This window comes from Gymnoscopelus braueri (genome assembly GCF_963280865.1).
Source record: "Gymnoscopelus braueri genome assembly, contig: SCAFFOLD_133, whole genome shotgun sequence".
Classification (NCBI taxonomy): domain Eukaryota; kingdom Metazoa; phylum Chordata; class Actinopteri; order Myctophiformes; family Myctophidae; genus Gymnoscopelus; species Gymnoscopelus braueri.
The window spans coordinates 93,363-105,082 of NW_027660720.1; positions in this window are offsets into that span (position 1 = coordinate 93,363).

The window sequence follows — 11,720 nt, forward strand, 5'->3', positions numbered from 1 at the left end:
TGTATGTTGGATGCCTGTATGTTGGATGCCGCACAGAGTCTGTCAGCGCAGCACCGGTTTGAAAAAAAGAAAAAAGACGCACCGACATTCCATAGGCTAAATCAATGCATTTTGTGATCGCATCGCACAACTAATAGCCTACTAAAACTAACGGGGAATACCAGAAAATAATAATATTTTGACATACGGGAGAAACGGTTGGTGCGGATATTTAAATGGATGAAATAATTATTGCGGTTGGATAACGGGTGGATAATTAATTTGTACATGCGGATTCGGATGACCATGAGAGGCCATCCGCGCATCTCTACTACATATCTTTGCTGTTAGGAAGAAACCCTGTATCCCATATTGCAACTTTTAATGCTTTTTCATCATAAATGAATGCCCTATTGTCATGCAGTGTCACACAAAAGTAGCAAAAATAGCCAAGCTACAAGCTGAAAATGCGGCGCAATGCGACACATTGAGCTTGTTGATCTGCTATTTTTGATATTACAATATAGAGCAGATAACCACACTGATCTTGCATTGGAAAATATAATTTTTATTTTAAATATGAACAAAGGCAGGAGATGCACGTCCCCACAGTTCTTTTTTACACACAGTGCTGGACCCACAAATCATAAATAAATAAAAATAAAAAGGTGAGTCTGCACACAAACTGCTCTACAGTCTTTTTAAATTATAACCAAAAGCTCTAAAGTTAATGTTTCTCCCATGTAGGGCTAATAAATGAATACATAAAATAAGGAGACTCTTTTTAAATAACCAAAAGTGAACTTTCTCTTATTATTATTATTACTTTGGAGACTATGGCAAGCGCGATCCTATCGCACACCTTCCTACATTACCAGCTATGGCTTTGCAGTCCAGAGGATGAGATCTGCACGTGATGCATGGATGCGCAGATTAAACAACAGACAGGCAGCGTTGCGGAATGCGTTTGTGTCAACTGTACTTGTACTTTTCTTCATAGAGAAAAAGAAGAGCACAGGGCGCATATATATATATATATATATATATCATTCAGTCCGACTTCACTGTATAGGCTACTATAGTTGCCTTTTCATAAATGATATATTTTTGTACTTAAGCTGTCGTGAAAGTTTATAATATTTAGAGAAATGTAAAGTTTCAAATGCAAAAGTAGTAGTAGTTGTGAAGGTTAGCAAACTGGACATTTATACTGAATGTTTCCTGTATCCTCATCCTCATCTTGCACACAAGTGTTTCACCAGGTTTTATTTGTGTTGTTTCTCATAAGCGTACATCCGTTGTCCGTCAACAACACAGCAGTCTGTGCCTTGACTTCTGTGCGCTCACTGCGCTGAGCGCTCAGTGCATTGACTCATCCCCAGCCGCAACCCTATATTTATGCGCGACCAGCACAAACATTGTCGCATAGTTGATGACGTCTGTGTCCACAGCCGGAACCACTATGTGCATGCCGCCACCTATAGGATCGGGGGTATATATGCAAGTGTTCTCTGGTGCGCAAGGATCTTGGCCAATGTGAATGCAGGCCAGCATTCGTTCTCGGGAACGGTTCGAATGCAAACAGATCCAGTGTGAAGCCGCCCTAACTGGTTTAACACCTTGGCTTTTGTTTGTCTCTAGCCAGACCTAGGCCACAATGGACTCTTGACTGCGAGTTTTGTTACCAAACCAGAGTAACTTTACTAGTGGATACATACATCTTTAGGCTACACTCTCAGAGATAAATCAACAGAGAATTTTATCCTCACACACGCACACATTTGTATTTTTGTTTTGACTACATGTTTTTTAGTTACATTTTTAGTGAGTTTTTCTCTCTTCAGTACTAACTGGGCATTGACTGCCTTTTTAAGGTCAACCCCAAATGCATCTAATTCTCTCTGATGGGATGTTTGTAAGTCTGATGAATCTTTCTGATGCTTGAGTCCCGTTCCTTCATTAGAACTTTCATAACTTTTGATGAATGATTAAGCAAAGCTGATTCAGAATGATTAAGCAAAAATTCAGAATCAGTTTTCAAATCTGTCTCCAGGCAGCCGATGACAACAGCAGTTGTAGCAATGCAACGTGTTGTGAGCTTGTAGATCTGCCATTTTCACTATTCTGAGCTTGTCGAATATTGCCCCTGACTACCCTTACAATAATACAACTAAAATTAACACTGAAACTAATTTAAAAACTCAACTAAAACTAAGCCTTTTCACAACTAAAAACTAAACTAGCAAATCCACTTAAAAATCAAATGAAAACAAACGGCAAAAAAAAAACATGTAGTAAAAAATAAAAGTGTGCTTGTGTGTGTGGGGGGGAGGGCACGACTCCTGGGCTCCTGAGTCCATTGGGATTTTGGCTAGAGACAAACAAAAGACCCTGGCCAAGGTGTTAAACCAGTTAATTTGCATGTCATTGCATGTCGTTGACAGACAGACTGATATCAGAGATTTTCTGTGGATCCCCAGCAATTCTTCAGATGAAAACTCTCTCATTCTCTCTCTGTTTTTCCAACCATGAAAAGTTTTTTGAATGATTGATTGAATACTTTATTTAGAGGTTTGCAGACAAAAAGCACATGAAAGTACAGTTCAAATCCAAGGTCGACTAAATAGGAAGCTGGCTGCTAAATAGGAATAAGAAAGCCATATGGCTTGTTTAAATTGGGGTCCTTAGTTAGTTAGTACATTATACTCTCCTGTGTTCATTTAACTCTGTTTCACATTCTACAACAATATAATTGTGCCGGACAGTAGTTTATAATGCATTTTATTGAAATGTTACTTTTAGTTGACTACTATAGTTACTAGTTACTGCTCTCAGACAGTAGCAGCTTTGGGAGCTGCACGCTTTTTTATCTCTGACTTGGAGTAGTGCACAGAACATAGAGAACGACACACGTCCTGACCCCACACACTTATCACTGCACCAGTAGTGTAGTGGAGTAGAGAGTGGCCTTTCAAGTTGCAGAACAGGGTTTGATTCCAGATTGCGGCGCCTAGAACTCAGTGAATAATGTTGAGGTGATTTTTACTTTACTGGGGTATTACTGTACTTTTACTTCTACTCCACTACATCTGCAGAGGCAAATATTGTACTTTTACTCCACTACAATTATTTGAAAACTTTAGTTACTAGTTAGGCTACTTTGTAGATATAAATGATTATATTATAAAACATATACATTAACCACTTTAGCCCTATTATACCACGGCCATTAGAAAATAGCCGATCTACAAGCTTGTAGAACGGCTACTTTCAAACATTTTAGTACTTTTACTTTTGGTACTTTAAGTATATTTTGATGCCAATACTTTTGTACTTTTACTCAAGTAACATTTTGAACACAGGCCTTTTAGTTGTAATAGAGTATTTTTATATTGTGGTATTGCTACTTTTACTTAAGTAAAATGTCTGTGTACTTCTTCTACCATGAAACACAGTTGTGTTTAAAGAAACAATTGCTTTTGAATTCATCCTAAGGACTGTATTATTTTCTATGTTTACAAAAAATAAAAATAACAATCACTTTGAAATGCATTCACCCTTCCCCTGTTGCTAATAATGTACTGTAGGGTTCATGGACTCACATGCGCCACATCGTGGCCGATCAGCCACACTACACCTAAAAAAAAATTGGCACCACACTCAGATGGTATTACTGCCGTTATCAAGTGCTAACCACTGTACACTACAGGTCACACAATGGTAATTGTTATGCATCTAGGCTCATTCCTATGTTAATCCACCTGGTGTGAGTCGGGAGCCTTTGTAAACTTTGTTGAAGTGTGAATTTAAAGTTGTTTTAAATCTATGCGTGTGCCTGCGCGTGCTCCTGGTCAAATAGGTTCCCTACGTTGAGAATGAGGGACCTACACCACCAAGATTATCCAGTCTGACCTGATGTCCACACATTCTGGAGTTGCAGACATCCAGCATGTTGGAAAACGAGTGACAACCATCTATAGGTCCTCGTCCACAGCCAGGGTTGACAGTGAATCGGGATGCAAAAAGCATCATACGCCTGATTTGGTTGTGCATCATGCTTTTAGGTATGTCATCACAGCCACAGCCTTCTTCCAGCTTAACAGGATCCATGCTCTAGCTAGAAATGATATGAAGAGAATGCTGTGGCCTTTGATTGGCCTGGGGGGCACCAATGTCTCAGGTAGAACCGGAATCACACAAAATGGGGTTCACAACAATGCCACACACACGAGCAGTGGTGGAAAAAGTACTCAAATGTTTTACTTAAGTAAAAGTATCAATACTGCAATGTTGAAATATTCTGTTACAAGTTAAAGTATAAAAAAAATGCTTGAGTAAAAGTACAAAGGTATTGGTATCAAAATGTACTTAAAGTACCAAAAGTAGAAAGTACTCATTATGCAGAATGTCCCATTTCTAAATGAATACAAATCATTTGAAAATAGCAGATCTACAAGATCACAATGTGTCGCATTCGCGCCACATTGTGAGCTTGTAGATCGGCCTTTTTCAAATGGCCGAAATGTATATAAGGCTGAAGTGGTTAATGCATGTTTTATAATAATAATCCAAATCAACAGGTAGTAGTATAGTATAGTAAATAAGGTTTTCAAATAATTATAGTGGATTATAAGTTAGTGTAAGGAGATTTATCTTTGTTGGAGGTTTGGGTAATAATGGGAATGATTTGGGCATTACCTCACACTGTAAGGGATAAGGGGGAACATATATTTTGGTTTTGGGATATAGTCAGACCTTTGAGGAGGTGACACCAGTTGTGACGTGTAGACTGAAATGGAGGGAATGCTTTGATCAACAAAGAGAGTTGAATGAAATTCCTGTCTCCGTGTCTCATTTTCACTATGTCTTAAATAATAAGTTAAGCAAGTATCCTTCAGGATTACATTAGCAAAACTAAAAAATAAAAGCCTGGAGATCGAGGCTAGTTATTGTCTAACTAGACACACTCTAATACTCAAAAAATAAGAAAGCTGCAAGAACTGTCCTTTTGTGTTCACTCTTTAATGTTTTCTGTAAATCCCCCTGGCTCTGATGTTGTTGTATTGATGTATTAATAATGTATTTGTTTGTGTTTGTTGTTTGTGTTTGTATTGAGTTATAGTATTGTATAATCATGATTATTATAAATGAAGATTTGTAAAAAATAAAAATAGACACACAGTTGACCTTCACACCATTTTCAAATGTTTCAGCCAGTAGCATTCCAACCATAGACTGTAAAAAAGAATGGACAAAGTGAAGCCATTGGTTTCCCCAGACCTGTTTTAAAGCCTGTTTCTCAGCGATTTCAAATCCGCCATCTTTCTATATCCGGTTTGAAATGCTACCGGAAATTAATGCTATTGGCTGCAACCGCAGCGAGGGCGGGTCTTCTTCACTCGGTAGAACCAGTAGAAACCCTAGAAACAAACTACTTTACCATTCATTTAAAATAATTTACTAAACATATCATGATGATTTAAAAAATGCTTTAGCAATTGAAAACAAAGTGTGGTAGCACTTTACAATAATGACCCGTTATACAGCATTTATAAACGTTTATAAGCAGTTTGTAGACTATTAATAAATCATTAGCAACCAATTTGCTGACATTTGTAAATGATTACTAAAGCATGTACAACTATGGTTACAAATCATTTATAAGGTATTACAGTAAGTAGTAAACTATTCATGAATAAGCCATTTATATACATCTGTAAATGATTATTAAATCATTTGTATCTGATGTTATATAATACAAGCTATTTGTAGATAAAGAACTAATCATAGACAAACTATGTATATACATTGGTTAATGATTATGAAATCATTTATAATAACATTGTAAAACATTTAAGAATCATTTAAAACTAGAAAAAGTGCTCCTCGGAGCCAGGTCAGGTAGGTTATTGTGGCCACCTGGTGGCACTATAACAGGCCCATGTGAACATTTTGGGGCAGATGTTCTGAATTGGCATCCAGGGAGTGTGTGTGCACAGTTTCGCAGCGACCGGGCCAACGGTGCCGGAGATTAGCTGGTAACACACAGACAGGACAGGACACACGGACGGACACACGGACGGACACACGGACAGACAAATTAAAACACAATAAAACATTATTGTCTCCGCCAGGCCGAAAGGCATGGCGAGAGAGTATATGTTTTGCCCCCTGTCCGTCCGTCCGTGTGTCCGTCCGTGTGTGTGTGTGTGTGTCATTCTGTCTGTGTACAGCTAATCTCCGGCACCGTTGGCTTGATCGCAGCGAAACTGAGCACACACACTCCCTGGATGCCAAAGCAGAACCTCTGCCCCAAATTTTTCACATGGGCCATAAAGCGCCACCAGGAGGCCGCTTTGTGCAAAACATATTTTTTGACAGTACTCCTACAAATCGGTACACAGTATCTCTATAGTCATTAAACGAAACAGGTCTTTCAGATTTTTCATATTTCATCCTGATTGGCTAAAAATGGCTTCCAAAGTTTGCAGGAGTGCTCCGTTTTAGCCTCGATCTCCAGGCTTTTATTGTTTAGTTTTGCTAAAAAATAAAAGCCTGGCCCAGCGAGTCGGTGTACTCGGTATGAGGAAGTGTTTCATTTCCCAACCAACCAGAGTGCAGTGGGCGTCGCTCGTAATGTTGTGTTAACGGGGCGGGGGTTGACGGACAGATCGGTGAACCAATGGGATCAGCCGCAATCTCTCGCCGGCTCTATACACCCGCCCCTCTATACACGAAATCAGGAGCGTTGGGGCAGTCTAGCTCCGTTTTGAACAAAATGCCTCAAATCATGAACACAGCATGCAATTTCCGTGATATTTTGCATGCACATTCCCATTAGGCTGAGGAAGAAATGCCACTTGAACATTTTCAAATCAGCCTCATGGTGGCGCTATAACAGGCCGATTCGTGTTTTTACCTATAACTGCACCGATCTGTGTAAAACTTGTATGCGCACTCCCTAGAGGTCAAGGAACAACCTTTGCCCTGCATCTTTCACATCTGCGTGTTATAGCGTCACCAGGAGGCCGACTTATATATTATCCCTTCCGATTTTATCCAAATTTCACGCAAATCAGTAAACATGATGTCTATAGTCATGTGATCAAGACGGATGTGTCTGATATTTCATATTCCATCCTGATTGGCTAACATTGGCTTCCAAAGTTTGCAGGAGAGGTCCGTTTACAACAAAATGCCTCAAATCATGCGTGCAGTGTGCGATTTCCGTGAATTTTTACACACACATACCCACTAGGCAGAAGAAGAAATGCCACCCTTTTCACATTGGCCTGTTATAGCGCCACCAGCAGGTCTAATTTAGCAAAACATATTTTTGGAACAAAATGCCTCAAATCATGAATGCAGTGTCCGATTGCCGTGAAAGGCCTAAGAACAAATGGCACCCTTTTCACGTTGGCCTATTATAGCGCCACCATGAGGCCACAATAACCTACCTGACCTGGCGGAGACCTGTGCTCCGAGGAGCACTTTTTCTAGTTTATCTATATATTCCGTCCGTCTGTCCATCCAGGGAAATAGATCACCCAGTACTTTATTTATAAGACATGTTCAGTTTTATTTCCAGTTGATGGAGGCCGAGCAATATTAATAGGAATAATACACAAGTACAGTACCCAGTTCCATGCTAATTAATTAATAAATAGCAGTCAGTCAACTGTAAACTTGGTCATCCTGAAGCTACATGATATCAAAGGAGGCCGATTTGTGCAAGACCCATTTTTTCATATTACTCCTACAGATTTTATCCAAACATCACACAAACCAGTACAGTGGCCCTCATTTATCAACGGAGTGTATAAACCGCCGTATATTTTTCCATATATTCGGCCGTACGCCAACGTCAAAGTCACATTTATCAACGAATCCTACACAGCCGATCCGAGCGTACATTTGGTCCCAGCCTTGATAAATGTCACGGCTGAAACCGAGCGTCATTTAAATAACACGCCCTTAAATATTCTGGAAACACCCCGATTTTACGACATGAAGAACCGAAAAGAAAAGAGTTTCGCCGGCTCACCTCGCTGCCTGTCAAGTCAAACACACGCGCACACACACACACACACACGCACACGCCTCTCTCTCTCTCTCTCTCTCTCTCTCTCTCTCCTCTCTCTCTCTCCTCTCTCTCTCAATCTCTCCTCTCTCTCTCTCTCTCTCTCTCACACACACACACACACACACACACACACACACACACACACACCCAACTGTGTCTTTCATGTAATCCGTAGCGGCACAATCTTTGTCACGTAGGCTTGTAGCCTACATGAATGACATATTATGATACCAATCACATCGCCATGAATGGAATACGTTTGCATATTAATTTATTTACCCCATACCGAGCAGTGTGCGTTCAAGTTACACTAAAGTAAAGCAGTCAGACTTGGGCAGGCTCAGTGATTCCGTCACGCCACGTTACAGTTTTTCACAATTGTTAACACACGTTTCTCAAAACAATAACGGCTTTCTCAAAACTGCACACACAAAACTGAAAACCTCACACACAAAATGCTAAACCCTACACTCCCTTCGCAAGATTACTCTTTGCCATCAAATCTCTTAACTGTTCACAAAATGGAACTTGTGTTTTCATTTGGTACACACAGCCATATTTTCAAATGACACACAAATCATTCATTACAGTACACACAACTAAGCATGTGCTGCACACTACCAAGCATTTACAGCACACTGCAGGGCAAAACTTTAAACACATTCATATAAATGGAACACACCATATGAATGACAATGACTCTGGAGAATGAGCCATTTCTCATTTTGTAAAATGACTCAGTGTAGGCCTACTTTTTTCATAGTCAAACATAAAACAAAACACAAATATGCAGCCAAAAATGTTTTATTTCTCTACATGATTTAGGTATCATGCCTCCGGTTCATGTCTGGCCATAGGGCCTCATCCACATCATAGGCAATGTTCTCCCTGTCCAAGCAGCGTTGGAAGAAACGCCTCGAGTGGCGCATGAAGCCACAGTGACTAGGGCTGCAATCGATTTTCACGATTTTTGTATAATGACATTTTTCGACTTTTACTGTAATTGGAAAAAAATCTTATTTTACTAATCGAGAATCGTTTTTTTGAAAAAAATCGGGAAAAAATCGGAATCGTGACCCCAAGAATCGGAATCGAATCGAATCGTGAGATAGCAGAAGATTCACACCCTAACAGTGACGTCGCCACAAGCCTCCTCCATGGCCTGGAGCAGTGGGACCCGGCTCTGTGGGTTCCGTTCATATACCTTCCACCTCCAAGCTCAAAAGAACTCCTCAATGGGATTCAGGAAAGGAGAATAAAAATGTGGGTGGTCCTGGAACCACTCACGCACTGGAGCAGCCCGGTGGTGCAAATTGCTCACCAGACCTGAATGTTTAGAGATTTGACTATGTGTGTTGTAGGTTGATGCTTTGAGATTTTACGTGAGAAGTGTGTGCAACAACTGAACATTGTGTGTAGTGTTTGGACAACAAGGTGTGTTGTAGATTGATGCTTTGAGATTTTATGTGAGAAGTGTGTGCAACAACTGAACATTGTGTGTAGTGTTTGGACAACAAGGTGATAATTTAATTGACATCAGAGTGTAAAGAAGGAAAGTCAGAGTGTAATGCAGATAAGGGAGTGTGAAGTAGTGCCAAATTGGGTCGAGCGATTAGTACATGAAGTTAAGGTTGTGAAAATTGTGCCGCTTTTTGTGTGTTAACAATTGTGAAAAACTGTAATAAGAGATTGGAGCGTCGGGTTTATATCCTTAACCCAGCCAGGTTGTAGTCTTCATAACTCTCTATGACATAACTCCATACCATAGGACAAGTTTGTACACCTCACTGTCCATGAAAAGATGTTCGGGAGTCCCGAAAATGCGCTCGCAGAAGCGCTCGTATATTTTGAAATAGCAGATCTACAAGCTCACAATGCGTCGCGATGCGACCCGTTGTGAGCTTGCAGATCTGCTATTTTAAAATAGCCAATGCAGCCAGATCTGCAAGCTTAACCGAATGACTGTTAAAGCAGTTTGTTTACATTACTTTATAAAATGTTATATTTTCACAGGGATTATTTATTAGTGTAGATATACGTTTAGGAGTGGATTATGTGTCCAGATGCCTGTCAGACAGTCAGACAATGCTGCTCCGCAGGTCTAGAATGGAATAAACGGGCGCAGGCAAAGTCAACAACTGCTCTCTACCAGACGTGAGATTTCAGCGTACGGTAGGATGAAGCCAACATCATGCAGGATATATTGATAAATGCCGAAAGTTGCGGTGATCTCGCCGTACGCCCATTATTTGGTCTGCACCGCGTTGATAAATGAGGGCTAGAATCTCTATAGTCATGTGATCAACACGGATCTGTCCGATTTTCCATATTCCATCCTGATTGGCTAAGGTTGGCTTCCAAAGTTTGCAGGATTGGTCCGTTTTGAACTAATTGCCTCAAATCATGAACGCAGCTTGCGATTTCCGTGAAATTTCACATGCACATTCCCACTAGGCCAAGAAACAAATGCCACTTGAAAATGTTCTTTGTTATTGGTTTGGAGGGCTTGAGACCGGGACAAAAGTAACAGGGGGCAAAAGTAACACACTCAATAATTCTAATTAGAAATAAGCTAGAGGGGTGAGACTTCTTGTGCACATGCTCAGTAGGGTCCTCTTTCTGCCTATGGAAGGATAGAATGATCATTTCATCTCAGCAGAAGTTTTCAACAAAAAACAGATTTTGAGGTGTAAACGCAATTTTTTTAGTGTACGGTATTCTCCTTCTGCTGTCTAAAGATAAGATGTCAGCTAATTTAAACTTAGATGAATTGTATTTCTATGTTATTGGTCACAAAGTCTCATTATCTTAACTGTGTTTTTGGAGAACCCAATTTATAGAAATGCTCTTCCTTGATATAACATCTTCAAGGTGGCGGCGGACATCATCTAGTATGTAAAAGTATATTCCTTGCCACCCCAGGTCACATTTACATAGCATGTGCAGCATTTCTCAAACGAAGAACAAGTGATCAAGCACAGAGACAATGTCTTATCTGACACTTATTGACCTAAGACCGGGAACGCATCTGTGTTTCATTTCAAGATTTCTTTGGCTATTTAAAAATAGCAGATCTACAAGCTCATAGCGCGGCACCGAGTGCAGCGCTATGAACTTGTAGATCTGCATTTTTTTTTTTTATCGTGAAAATGTGTGAAAATATTTGAATACATTATTTTAAAGGGAACATTTTTGACTCAAATCTCTGGGGGTCCCTGGCAAAATACATATAATATTGGGCATTGACATGAAAAACTTTGAGAACCACTGATATAGAAACATACGTTTTTCAAAAAAAAGACATTTTGTAGAATCCCCAGAAGCAAAGATTTGAGTTAAAAGTTTTCGCTTTAAAAAAAATATATATATATATTCAAAGATTCGCACAAATGTTCAGGATTTTTTTAAAAATAGCAGATCTACAAGCTCATAGCGCGGCACTCGGTGTCACGCTAGTATGAGCTTGTAGATCTGCTATTTTTTAATAACCAAAGTATAAAATAATGGTTATAGCTCAAATCTAAAATGACACATGCGTTCCCGGTCTTAATGGGTTAAGGCCACGTCCACATTTAGTGCTCTATCATTGGCCGGAAACAAGAGCCCTTTGCTGTTAGGTATCTCAGGTGTTCCCCGTTACCGCAATGGTTTGTGGCTT